At 41.8% G+C, this 14,705-nt stretch overlaps 1 protein-coding gene across 2 annotated transcripts in view; it reads left to right on the top strand.

Moving 5' to 3' along the window:
- Window positions 1–14,705, top strand: part of TCF20 (transcription factor 20) — a 202,793-nt gene that overhangs the window by 80,443 nt on the left and 107,645 nt on the right. The window lies entirely within an intron of this gene.

Below are 14,705 nucleotides of genomic sequence, written 5' to 3'. Positions count from 1 at the left end.
TTGGTGCTATATAAATAAATAAATAAAAAATAATAACAACAACATATAACAGGTACTTTATATTTATGATTTCTCTCTCTCTCTTTCTCTCTCTCTCTGTGTGTATCAGATTTCATGACAGCCCAGACAGAGAAGATGGTTGAAGTGAGAAGATGTTAGACGCAGGAGAAAAAGAAAGAGACAAGTATAGGGCCAGTGGTGCAGCTAATGTCTTCCTCCACATGGTTTTAGGTGCAGTAATAGAAAGCTCTAGTGTTTAAGTCTACTTGAATGCCACACTTTCTGATCCAGAAGCCCTCCCCAATCCCATATTTGGGAAATGTTTCTGATTACTTGGGGTGGGGTGAGTAATTAGTACATGTTCAAATATACTTTTCCCCCTTTAGAAATATTCCGAAGATAAGCTCTGACATTCAGAACAAGCTCTACATCTAAGTTTGACTTAAATTAAGCCTTGCCTCTGAATTTATTTATCATCTCAAATAACTTGTTCATTGTTGGACCCAACTCCTCATTCAGTATTCTTTTTCTGCCTCAGGTTGAACACATATTGTTGCCATGACCAGTATTGCTCGCTCCCCATGCTTCCTAAGATTTTACCCAAGAGAGCAAAATCTCAGATATAATTGACAAACAAGGAGTAGAAAAGTCCTGTCAATATAGGGATAAAGAGTTCCTTCTCTGCTTCCCATGTCTTGTCAATCAGACTAGGGGCTTTTTTCCCTTGGGGAACAGAAGAAAGAGAGAGAGGCTAGGGGGAGAGCATTATTTCTTAACTTGCACCAGACAAAGTGCAACTTGCACATTATTCTGCTTTTTTCTGCATCAATTAGGGCTAAAAATATGCTTTAAAAAATGAAAGGGTTGAACCTGTGCCAATGATGAATTACTCAGCCATTGGGTAGAAAGCTTGAAATGAGTTAATAGCTTGAAATGAGTTAATAGCTGGATTGTGGGGTAATATTACTTCTAAATTATTGGAAGTGTGACGAGAAAAGCCACCTTAAACACAGTAAACTGCATTGGGTCGGATGTGCATCTTACTAGCTTTGGGGGTTTTGTTTTGTTTTTTGTTTAGCATTCATTAGAGACCAGCATTTATATGCCAAGATTGGAAGCAAGCGTTTCTGGAGAGATGCTTGCATCAATCACTTGTGAATTTTCAAAGATTAGGAGGAATGGCTTAACATCGCTAGCACTTTGCATGCTACATAGACCTCCAAGTTTTTGCCAGCTCATGTATGCAACCCTTGTTTAGGAACAAGCCTTGAGAAGTTCCTGTAGGTTTTTAATTTGGGTTAAAGAGTTTTTAAAAAACAGATTCCCCCCCTTTTTTTTTTTGCCCCTTGCATGGCTTCTTTGTGTCTCCTTGTTGGGAAAAAATTCAGTCATAAAGTGAAATTTCTTTGGTGGGGCTGAGAGGGTTTCTTTTTCAGCTGTAATGTGTGTGTGTTGTGTGTGTGTAGGAGTGTGCATATGTTTGCTTTTTTTTTTTTTTAGCCTTTAGCAATAATTGAATTTTAGCTCAAGCCACTGTTATCTGAACACAGATAAACATCTGGGAAAAAAAGTTAATTAAAATGCCTGTCACCACAGTTCTGTGTATTATACAGATATTTGCCACACTTCACTTAGTTTGTGCACAGGCTCATACCTAAACAATAAGCATTTCTTTTTCAAGAAAGGATTTAAAAAATCTTGGAATTTAGAAAGGATTTCAACCATAATCATATTTTTTGCAACCTTCCTCTGCTTGAAAATTACAGTTTGGGGAACATTTAATGTTTCAGTGATTTGTTTGATCATTAAAGCAGCAGTCCTATACTTGAAATGTATGCACAGTCTTCCATGTATGTGAATAAATTGGTATAAATGGAATCTATCTGCACATATTTATATGCGCAGGATTGCAGCTTATATGTTTACATTTTACACTTCTTGTTGCATTCATAAAGGCTGTGTGAGATATTCTCAAGTGTCATAACTTGCCTCCCAGAGATAGGGTTGAAGAAAACATAGCAGCACTGCAGATCTTTGAAAAATGGGAATGTTAGCAACAGGACATAATAAGTTAAGAATCTCTTCATGAATTCTTTAACACATCACAGAGGCATCTTCTTGGATCTGTGGTGATGACAGGTCTTGGAGACAGACCTAGTGGTTGTCTTTTTAAGGAGGGAAACATACCTTGGCAAATAATGTCATTCATAACAAATCTACACCAAGCAGGATATAGCACTATGAAAGCGGTATATAAGAGGCAGGAGCTACACTAAGCAAGATATAGTACTATGAAAGTGATATGTGGTATGTGTCATGGCCCACAACAGTGGTCAGTGCACTTCAATACAGCTATAAAGCAGTAGTGTGGCTCCCACCTCTTATGTACTACTTTCATACCATTCATAGTGCTGTATCCTGCTTAGTGTAGATGTGGCCTAAGACTATGATAGATTTATGACTAGGGTTGCTAGGTCCAGACTTTGAGAGGCACCTGTATTCTTAAGTGCTGCACAGAATGGAAAAATTAATCATGCAACTTATTTCGCTACTGCAGCACCGAGAATTCTCTCTGTAAAAGTACAGGAAGAGATTTGATGTTTGGACCTCTTGGCTGCAGTGCAGATTTCCCCATCTTCAAGATGCAGTGGCAGGAAAGGCTTCATCTTTCAAGACTTTCTGCCTCTCAGGCCGTTGTGAAAGATACAGGAGTCCTGACCAAAAATGCGCAAACTGTAGCAATCAAAAATAGTTTCCTCCTTCACCCCAAATCCCTCTTCACTAATTGGTCATGGCCATGGTTCCAAAAAGGCCATCCTTCTTATGATGCAAGGTGAAGCATTTGCTTTGGGCAGTAGACTGCACAGTAGTATCATTTTTCTGCTTCTTGTCTCCTTCTCAGTACATTTTTTAAAAATAATGACCTCCAATTGGAAGCAGGGGAGGGGATCAGTTTTATATTTGTGAAAACGTTTTGTTTTGTGTAAAAATGTCTAAGGCAGGAGTAGGCAATGTGCCCCCCATGGACCACATGCAGCTCCTGCTATCCCCAATGTGGTCCTCACTGCCCCCAAGTGCCCCCAAATTTAAAACAAATTTTTTTCCTCCTGGAAAAAAAAAACAGTATCCGTAGCAGCTGTGGTGCGCCCAAATGTCCAAATCTAGCTTGTTTTCTCTGTAACACCAAATGGTTTCAATTTAGCTTGCTAACAAGGTACATTTAACCATTGTAGTGCTATGGGACATTTTGCCACTGAATTTCAGCAGCAAACCAGCTATTTCAGTCTTTTGGGGGGCACTCTGCAGACTGTATGGCATCTTATGTACTGCAACCTGCGGCAGGTGTGTGAAAATGGTTCTCAGACCTCTAGAAGCTGCTCACCCTGGTCTAATGCCAGTGCTATAGGGTTAAGAGGACTTGGGCTTCTTCTAGGGCTCGGATACAAACAACCTTTTGGGAGATTGGGTTCTGGATTATGTGCTCCAAAGATCTGGCTCTCTGACCTGGTTCACACAAAATGCTAAGCCATGTTTTATTTAACCCATGGGTTGTTGAATTCTGGGTTGTTGTGATGTGCAAACCCAGCTGCACTAACAAACCATGGTTTGTTTTTAAATTATTGGTTGTTTTATTATGCTCTTCATGGTTTTAATTTTTGTGAACCGTCCAGAGAGCTTCGGCTATTGGGCGGTATAGAAGTTAAATAAATAAATAAATAAATAAAAATAAACAACCCAAAAAAAGAGCCCATGGTTTATTTTTGGGTTGTGAACCTTGGGTTATTGAAAATCATGGGTTGTTGTTACATGTGAACCCAGAACTGTGTGTTGTTCATGGCTTGTTTTGCCAGACTACAGAGGCATCAGGCAAGAGTGGCCCAGCTACTCTACATGCAAGTATTACAGTGCTGCAGAAGCATTTGAGATACATGGAGGGAGTGGGAGGAGGAGGAAAACAAACAACCCACAGATTAAGAAAACAAACCATGGTTTATTTGATCATCTGACAGACAAATCCTGAATAAGGCAAGTAACCATGGGTTGGCATTATATGCGAACCAGGTCTGCTCTAGTGTTCTGTTCTATACTGAATTTTTCATTAGTACTGCTTGTCTGTTTCTTAAAATGGTGACTGACAGCATAGTGAATCGCAGTTTAAATTTTAGTGTTCCTTTCCTATCTATGAGATTCCCCCAATTTCATTAAATAACTAGTTTGCTATTAAACTATTGTCACACAATTATACACATAAAATAAAACTTCTTGGGATGTGTGTGTGTGTGTGTGTGTGTGTGTGTGTGTGTGTATGCAGTTGCTGTGAGCTCCAATCACTTGGGTGGAAAAAAATGAGTAAATTATATATTGAACTGCTAACTGGTGCGGAGGCCTTGTGGTTTCCATGGTAACTGGGCTGGAAATAGCTCCATGTGACATCAGAGTGGTACAGGTATAGTCAGAACCAGTTTCTCCCCCCACCCCCAACAAGTGAGCAGAGTAGATGCAAATATCATGTATGTGATTAGCAAATATTAATACACTTACAATTGCAGTCAATGTATGCAAATATTCAAACATGCTGGGGTGGTTAGGTGCTGGCTGTTTCTGGTTAGTAAATTAAAAGGTTTCATAATATGCCTGAAATATATAGATTTTCTTGGAGATAAGTATCCCCCTCTGAAACTCTCTATTCAGTATCTGCATTTCCTATATAAAAGATACTTCAGCTTCTATAGCCAAAAATAAGACTATGAATTAGGCTAAAAACTGCCCTGTTGATTATATTGTTTCTTTACAGAGTTAAAGGTGGCACACAAAATGTTTTTTTTTAAAAGTTGGGAGTATTCTGTAGAAAAGATGACTGCCTTGTACATACGTAAAATTATTGCTTTAAAAGCAAGGAATTCAAAATTTGACCTCTCCATCAAGATTTTGAAAGTTATTTTGTGAGTGTATGCCCTGTACAGGGTAAGTGCCAGTAAAAATCTTGAAGTGTAGAGTTTGATTGCTAAAAGATCAATGATAAATGAATTTATAAATGTGAGCATTTTTTACACTTTAATTGAAAGAGAGTGTTGAATTTTTAACAGAGGTGTCTTCTAATCAAAATGTTAATTAGTCATTGACTTGAAATAGTTTCACAAAAGCAAGCAGATCTACTTAAATAGTCTCACTAAAGTAAAATAAAATTATTGAGCATTACGAAGATGTTATTTACTTGTATCCTGTCCTGGACCATATTTTAAAAGATATTGCATACACATCCAGAAAGCCAATACCTTTAAAAGTGCTAATAATAGAAACCATGTTGCAAAGAAGCTCTAGATGCACTGGTTCTCTGAGAGATGTGGTCTGAGCTATTGATTTAATTGACATTAGTTGACACCTTGGCACAAGAATACATGTCATTCCTAAAGGCATAGTTCAGAGCTGCCAGGAATGTTGTTAAGGCTCTGGAACTGCTGCAGAGGCAAAGGAACCATAAGAATGTACGTGCTTCCTCCTTGATTAAATTAAAGAAGGTGGTTTCTTGCGTCCAGGGAGAACATGCAAATGCCTGCCTGGTTGCCATGCTACCACCCAGATGACTAATCCATAACGGTACATTTGAGTTGGCCAATTGGAAACCCTGGCGGGTAAAATAGCCCAATCCTGAAGTATTTATTTATTTGAAGTACTTTTATGCTGCTCCTCAGCAAAAAAAAAAAAGGCTCCCAGAGCGGCTTACATATAATCAGTTAAACAAGACAGCCTCTGTCTGCAGTCTTACACTCTAAAAAGGACAGGACACACAAGGAAAAAGAGATGGGGAGGGAGGAAAGGGGGAAAAAAACCAATTCTTTCAGCAGGGCTGGTGGAATAACCCGGCTTTTCCCTGTTATCTCCAACCTCCCATGCAGGTCAAGCACTGCCTGAGTATCCTTAATGACACCCTTTGTGTTGAATATTGTGCTATGCTGCACAGGTTAGGTGAAAAAATAATCAAGAGGCAAGGAACCTGCCTGGGCTGTCTGTTCAGTTGCCAGAACCAAACTATTATTTTGCCCTTGCAGCCCACCATTTTTACTAGCGCCCAAGATTCCTTGGTCATATAGCCTTCCAATTCCGTGTTTCGCCATTGTTGTAGAACCACCTTCCCCTCCTTAATTGATAATTTCTAATTTGTCCAAACTTTCTTTTTCTTATCTTTGCTAACTAAAACTGGTATATTGACCATGTGCTGAGAAATGGAGATACATACTAATCAAGCCATTTTTCTCTTCTGCAATGAATGTCCAGGCATGAGTTTTTAAAATCATTCTTAAGAAATGAAGATGTGTGTGTGTGCGCGCGTGTGTATAAGAGAGAGAGAGAGAAACAGACAGAGAGACAGAGCACACATCTATGGTGCTACTCCAGCTATGCCCCCCATGGTAGCCATTTTGTGGTGGTGACCACAATACTTTCTCAAATTGTCAAATGTGCCCACAGGCCCCACAGGTTACCTACATTGTCATAGCGCATGCTTGTTGTGTGCACACCATACCTCTGATTAAAGGGCCCCCCCCCCTAGACTATTACTGTTCTATTCTGTGTTTTTTTGAGGCTCACAGGGGAAGCTAGAAACAAGATCATAACAGGAAGGGAGATCAAAGCAGGAAGAAAGTCGAACCTTGGATAGCATGGTAATGTTAGCTGGAACTTTCTCTTACTAGGAAAATAGGAGAATGTTGCTTCAGTAGGTAGCTAGAGACAACTGAGGCTGTCAAGACTTATAGTGAAGGAGTTGACTGGATTTTTAAAGGATCTTCACCTGATTTTGTAGCCTGAGACCTTTGCAAGCCTGAGGAGATGGAGGTTCTGCTGACAGCTCATCCTCTGAGCCAGAGGATGATGACAGGGATGTGTCCTGGCTGAGAGGGCCCTGAATAAGGTATTGACTGTTTTACCCCCCAAGGAAGTAGTTTGTGCCTCACCTTCATCAGAACCCTTTGCTTCACACTGGAAGAGCCAAGAGCTGGAGATCATAACAATTACACATTACATCTCCATGATGCAACACTGGGCAAGACAAAATCAGTAAATGAGTGAATTTCCATTTTGAATATGCATCCATGCAGTTCTAGTAAGCGTCTTTCACTTCTCAGGGGCTGGGCATCTACATCACAATGGAGATTCTAGACCTAGGATATTTATTGGATGAAATTTTCATTCATACACAGTCCTGCCTCCCACCCCTGAAGATGAACATTGCTCAGAAAACAATAAGCCTGCTAGGTAATTTGTATTATATGAGTGAATAGCTCCATATTGAGCAAGCAGCATGAACAAGTGCCTTTATGAGCCCTTCATTTTTGTTTTTACATGACAAATGCAGTAAATATTCATTTATTGGGAATATCTGGGCTCCTTGCCCTTAGGTAGCATGGCTAATCTCTTGTAGGGATATTTCATTTTCCCATCCTCAAAATGCAATATTTTGTAATTTTATTTTTTTTAAATCTCCAGCTATTGTGGTCATTGCAGTTGACATACTGCATGAAATATGATTACATAAGCCAAACCCAAATCTATTGGGTAGTGTTTGTGACATCATTAATGATACACAATTCAGTTATTTCCTCCCCTTTCCCTTCCTGGTAGGCCGATCTATGATTTTTTCAAACGTTTCAAATACCTTTTTAATATATGAATATTTTAATATTGCAGAGACTGAGCACTGCAGCTTCCAACCCCAGACCCCAAATGTCTATTTTGTGAAGTTTTGCTTTCCTTTCATATAGTTTCCTTTTTAGTAGCATGGAGGGGAAGGGAGGTGAGTGGCTGCAGTTGGTTGTTTAGTGCCTTGAACAGGCCAAGTGCCTGTGGGAAATATCCCATTTACCTTATGGGTGGCCTGGCCCTGCCATTGCCATCACGTTTCATGCTTCACACTTATCATTGACTTGTTCTTGGGAGCGTTAATGCTTTCCAGCTTCCATTATCCTTATCAGCTGCCTCCTGGCTAGTAAGGCTTTTGCAGTTGGACTCCTAAAGAGGTAAAATAATAGGGAAAGGAGGAATAAAAGGTAACCATGAAATATCAACTTGGATTTCAAACCAGATCTTTCTTTCTATTCTGTGTGTCAGTTCCATGTTAGCGTGTGTGTGACTGAGAGAGGGGGACAGGGTGAGTGGGACTAGAATCAGATTACTCCATTGGGAAATGCTCAGTAGGCCCCGGCCAAAAACCTTTGGAGGTTTCTCTGCTGGCAACTGCTGCTGTTGCGGTTGTTTTTAAAGCCAGAGGGAGAGCAGCAGGCATGTCTCAGAAGTGATTAATCATGTACAGTAGAGAAGAGATTCTTCAGAGAGAAAAATTCACAAGACTTGTGCTGCGTTTCCCCTTTTGCAACTTTCCTTTGCCTTCCCCTTGTGTCCTATTTTGACTGACTGGCTAGTCCCCCCACTCTTTATAATTGAGAGCGAGGAGCTTAGTCATACTAATTCATCCTTTCGTTTTGCTCTCTTTACTTGGAAGGATTTCTAAATCTTGGCTCAAATACATGAGCGAAAAACAGCTTGTGGAAGATGCCAGATAGGATGGTGAAAAGCTAGGCATAGTGAAGAGGTTAAGAGTATCAGCTATGATTTGGGAGTCCCCAATTCAAATCTCAGTTCAGCTATGACCTCTCAGGGAGGCAAGCTGCTATCTCACATGCTGGAGTGTGGCTCTGTTGCAAGTAGAGGTGGGTAAGCATGGCTGCTCATGCTGAAAATGAATTGGGACCTTTTGATCATTCTAATGCTTGAAATTCCTTGGAAGGTGTTCCCCCACCACCTCCACAGCATTCCAAAGAATGCTCAAAGGGCTCAATTTGTTGCCCACAACCCATCCCCAATGAGGAAGAAAAATCACCTTGAAGGCCCAAGACACAAAGTAGCTTGTGGCGGTAGCAGCTCCTCTTCTTCCTGTGACTGGGTACTTCAACCCCATAATCCTTGACAGAAAAAGACACTGTGTATGCACTATGCTAGGATCTTCACTTTTCAAACAGATGGGGGAAAGAGGAGACGCCTGGTAGTCTCTCCCATCTTTTAGGGAGACCTTCTCCACCAGCTTCTACATTCCTGCCCCCCAGGATGAGTTATTTGCTGCTTGTGAGAACAATTTTTCCTTTGTTCCATTTTTCTGTATTTGTAATATGTAACAGAATGATCATATACAAAAGGTACCCCTAGTGTGCAGGATATGTGTTATTAAATGTGTTTATGCTGGCAGAACACAATGATATGCTGCTATACTTTTTTTTTCATGGGCAAGAGGAGGTACCACTAGGGGAATCTTTGCCAGCTGAAATGGAAAAACCGGGCAGAACTGAGGGAAAAGCAGAAGTTAGTGAAGGTCCTTTGCTCCCTCAGGTGTCAGTCTTATCTTTAACCTCCATCACCCATTGAACTGTATGGAGAACCTCAGATAACTGCATTCCTACCTTCTCCCTTTTCACTCTCACTCACCACAAAGGATAGGATTCCAACTAGCTCAGGAGCCAATTGCAGGATAAGCCCCAGATCTCACATACCAAGACACACAGCATGGGGCTACCTTATCCTGCCCCTGATGTCTTTAAGCTGCAATCATTCAAGGGGGAATTTGAGTGTTGTACAAACAACAGAACCCAGTAGCCAAGGAGTAAAACAGATGAAGTGTAGATGACATGATGTCCTAATCTTATCTTGAGCAGAAGCCCATCAGACAGGTCAGTACCCGAAAGCCCCCTAAACAGACAGCTTTCTTTGAGCTGAGGTCTTTTATCCTTCCAGGGCCAGATCACAAACCTCTTAGGCTCATTTTTCCTCTGAGGAGTGGGAGACCTTAAAATGTCAGTCCTTTGGTTTGAGACCTAATAGAGTGTTCATTCTTACTAGGGTTGTTGCATCTGCTGTTGGGCAGGTATAGAAGTGCAGTGGAGGGGACTCTTTCCTCAGCAGGTGCAGGCTTAATGGTTACTGAGATCTCAATGGTTCTTTGGCTAACAGGCCCAGTTATGATTTTGAGGTCTGGGATGGTATCCAGCACCTTGATCTCCAGTGCTATTGGTCTAACTGGGCTGGATAGACCCTCTTCATCTGTGCTGGACCCATAGTCTGAGCTGCTGCTCAGGGTGTGGGTCATGATGAATGAATAGCACTTCTTTTCTAAGAACCCTTACTGGTACTCTACTGCAGGACTTCAGACACTAAAATCCACCTGGATTCTCAACTCCAGTTCTGCAACTGAGACTGCAGAGACAAGGCACTTCACACAAGTAAGCCATGGAAGAAGGGGACTTGCCAGGAAGGAGGGGAGATAATGCCTTAGAGCAGGAGAGTAGAACCTCAGGTGTGGGAACCAAATCCAGCCCTCCTGGCCCCCCAATGTGCCCCACTAGTTCCTCTTTTCACCCGACCACTGCCCATTTGGTGATTTCCCAGCTTTTATGCAGTCTCCTACCCCACCCTCATTCTAAAATGTTGAAATGCCTCTCCTAAGACTGAGTTACTGGAAGTAAGTGCTTTTCTACTTGATGCATTATTTATTTATTTATTTATTTAGAATATTTATATACTGCTCCCCATTGAAAAATTTCAGAGCGGTGTAGAAGATAAAATGAAAATAAAAACAGAATAAAGCAGTTAAAACAAAATTTAAAAGAAGCAAAAACAGATTCAAGGCTGCATATTAAGGAAAGGCTTTTTGGAATAAAGATGTTTTCAGGAGGTGCTGAAGGGAGTACAAGGTTGGCGCCTGCCTGACCTCCAGAGGCAGGGAATTCCACAGGAGGGGCGCCACCACGCTGAAGGCTCTTCCCCTGGTGGATTCCAATCGGAGGATGGATCTAGGTGGAACCACCAGGAGCAGGCCCTCGGATGACCTCAGTGACCGGGCAGGTTGGTAAGGGAGAAGGCGCTCTCTCAGGTATCCTGGTCCCAAGTTGTTTAGGGCTTTGTATACAAGTACAAGAACTTTAAACCTGTCCCGGTAGCGAATAGGGAGCCAGTGCAGTTCCCTCAGCAGAGGAGTTACATGCTGGAAAGGGGCAGCTCCAGACAACAGCCGAGCTGCAGCATTCTGCACTAGCTCCAGCTTCCGGAGCAGCTTCAAGGGCAGCCCCACATAGAGCACATTGCAGTAATCCAATCTTGAGGTTACCAATGCCTGTACCACCGTGGCCAAACTATCCCTGTCCAGGAGAGGCCGTAGTTGGTGAACCAACCGAAGATGGTAAAAGGCATTCCGAGCTGTGGTGGCTACTTGAGCCTCCAACGACAGAAATGGGTCTAAGAGTACCCCCAAACTACGAACCTGTTCTTTCAGAGGCAGTGCAACCCCATCCAGAACAGGCAATGAGCCTGTCTCCCGGACTCGGGAACCACTCACCCACAGGGCTTCCGTCTTGCCAGGATTCAGTCTCAAGTTTATTGGCCCTCATCCAGCCTGCCAGAGAATTGTATCAGCGTAACCTCTGACTTAGATAATATGTAACTTTCACAGCTAAGGACCTCAGAGGTGCTTCACAGTAACCACCCAGAGTTCTGTTCACAAATAAAATCCTTTTTGACTTCTGTCACTATAAATGAACAGAGTCTACTTCGGATCTCGACACTGCCACCACTTACTATGCCACGACACAGGCTCTGAACAACAGACCCGGCCGCGGCTACTCCCTGCTCAAGCCAAGCACCACCGCTTGATACGCCTGAGGCGAGGGATAAAAACCACCTTCCTCCAAACTATGTGGAGAAAGGGGTTAAAATGGAGAAGGATTTCAATAATAAATTAAAACACTGTGAATTATATGTGCTGAGGTGAATTATTGTCAGAGTGGGTGCTAAATGTATAAACTTCAGATAATATATGCCAAACAGACACGTGGGATTTTTGTGGTAGTTAAAACAAAATAATTAAAATTTATTTTAAAAGTTCACAAGCTTTGTTTCAAAATAAATCATTTAAAACCCTTTTTGAAACCTTTCATCCAATCCTTTCACCCATTCACATACGCACTTTCCTTTCTCTCACACAATCACTCTTGGCTTTCTTTATTATCAGTATTGTTTAATATACATCAACTATGTGCACACCACACTCCAAAGACATCACACTCTACGCTGAACCTCAAATTCTCCAGACCCAAGTACTCTGAACACAGAGAGCTAAAACACAGAGAGCACTAAAGACGCTAAGAGTACCTAAAAAGTCTTTAACAATCCCATCAGTCATTCCCTTATACATCACTCCTCCCCCTCCCCAGACATTCTAACTCCACCCACTCAGGCCAACATTCTAAAACCCACATACTTACAAACTCCAGACATACATTTGGGAACTGACTTGTGGGATGTAATACCACATATTCCCTCCCTTAAAAACAAACAAACAAACAAAAAAACCCGAGTATGGGGTTTGTTTAATACCTGGACCTGTACATAGGGTTTGTGAAATTAAATGGTTAAACATTTATACATAACTATTAATAACACCAACAATATATACATACAAACCTCATGGAAAATCAAGCAAAGTATAGGAACCACATTTTTACTAGTCCACTTTCCGGCTCCAATTTTAAAGTCCAGGAGCATCACAATGTCCACAAGTCTCACATTACTGGTGAATTGGACGATTCCTGGCGAGACAATCCATCTGCGATAATGTTCTCTTGACCTGCCACATGCTGGATCTCTGCATTGAAGTCTTGGATCCGCCACGACCACCGCTGCAAAAGTTGGCTGTGGCTTTTCATGGATTGCAGCCCCAGCAGCGCCCGATGATCTGTTTGCAGGACAAACCGCTGTCCCCAAACGTATGGCTTGACTTTGTCCATAGCCCAAATGATGGCTAAACACTCTTTTTGGACAGTAGAATAGTTTCTTTCTCTCTCTGTCAACTTCCTGCTGAAATAGGCCACGGGATGGTTCACATTGTCCACTGTCTGCAACAGTACCACTCCCACTCCAATCTCCGAAGCATCTGTGGCCAGAATAAACTCTTTTTCAAAGTTGGGTGCCATTAATATTGGTGCAGTGCATAGTGCCTGTTTGAGAAGATCAAACGACTTCTGGAATTGCTCTGCCCACACTACTTTCTCTGTTTTCTGTTTTTGGGTTAATTCATGCAGGGGTGCAGCCATTTCTCCAAAGCCTTGGATAAATTGGCGGTAGTACCCTGCAGTTCCCAGGAAGGCATGCACCTGCTTCTTTGTAGTGGGAATGGGCCAGCTATTAATTGCCTCTACTTTGCTGATTATTGGGGCAAGGGTCCCACTCCCCACTCGATGACCTAGGTAAGTTACCTGAGGTTTCCCAAACTGGCACTTGGTAGCTTTTAAAGTAAGACCTGCTACCTATAGCATCCAGCACCTTCCTTAGATGGATTAAATGATCGGGAAGGGATTGACTAAATATGGCAATATCATCAATGTAAACTAGCGAAAACTCTGACATCCCTTTCAGAACTTAATTAATTAGCCTCTGAAAGGAGGAGGGGCTATTTTTTAGCCCAAAAGTGAGTACTAAAAATTCAAACAAGCATTCTGAGGTGATGAAAGCTGTTTTCTCCCAAGATCCCTCTTCTAGACCCATCTGCCAAAAGCCTTTGCACAGTTCTAGGGTGGATATGACCTGCGCAGAACTTAATTCGTCTAGAAGGGTGTCCATTCTTGGCGTGGGGTGGGGATCGAGGGTAGTAATTTTATTTATTTTTCTAAAGTCAATGCAAAACCTAATGGACCCATCAAGTTTGGTGACAAGGACAATAGGAGATGCCCAGGGGCAATGAGATGGCTGAATAACCCCCAGTTCTAACATATCCTGGATCTCCTTTTTGACTACTTCCAAAAAGTTTCCCATTCACCCTGTAAGCCAACGACCTAATAGGGGGGTGGGTCCCAGTCTTGATCTCATGTTTTATAATGTTTGTTTGCCCTGGTTTGGAGCTGAACAGGTGGGAATATTGTTATAAAACTCCCCAAATGGCCTCCCTCACCACCGGAGAGGTGTTGCTGTCCCATTTAATGCTTTCAATGCCACCCTCCTCTTTACTCTCCATCAATAAATCTGGTTCACTTAGATTTTCATCTGGGGAGGTGCATGAAATTTGATAAATTGGGATGGTGCGCTCATAATAAGGTTTCAACATGTTAATATGCACAACCTTCAATTTTTCCACACCTGGCACTTCTAGTCGATAAGTAGTGGGATTAGTCTTATCCCGAATAATGTAAGGTCCCTCTCAACCAGCCTCAAACTGATTATTCTTTTTGGGTAAGAATACCATGACCTTATCTCCTATTTCAAAGTTCCTGGTTCTAGCATTTTTGTCATACCAAGTTTTCTGCTTGGTTTGGGCTTTGGCCAAATTCGTGTGTCCAAGCTCCATAACTTCCCTCATGTCATTTTGAAGTTTCAAAACATAATTTACTACGGATTTTCTCTCTTCTTCTAATTCTCCCTCCTAATTTCACTTCTGTGTCTAGCCATCCATTTTGGTGAGTTATTTAGAGCAAGGAAAATGCAACATTTAATTGTGAAAGTGAAAGGAAGTGCAATTGCTACATCACAGTGACACCTAGAGGTTATGTAGTGAAAAGCAGGAAAGGTAAAGCACCTCATGTAGTGCTTGGAACTCAATTCCGCCATAAAACTGAAAGTAGATACAGCGGATTAATAGCCGATTAACAGCCTTGTGTAGAAAAGCTCTAAGAGCT

This window comes from Elgaria multicarinata, chromosome 9 (assembly GCF_023053635.1).
Source record: "Elgaria multicarinata webbii isolate HBS135686 ecotype San Diego chromosome 9, rElgMul1.1.pri, whole genome shotgun sequence".
In the NCBI taxonomy this organism is placed as follows: domain Eukaryota; kingdom Metazoa; phylum Chordata; class Lepidosauria; order Squamata; family Anguidae; genus Elgaria; species Elgaria multicarinata.
This window is presented reverse-complemented; position numbering and strand designations above follow the sequence as displayed.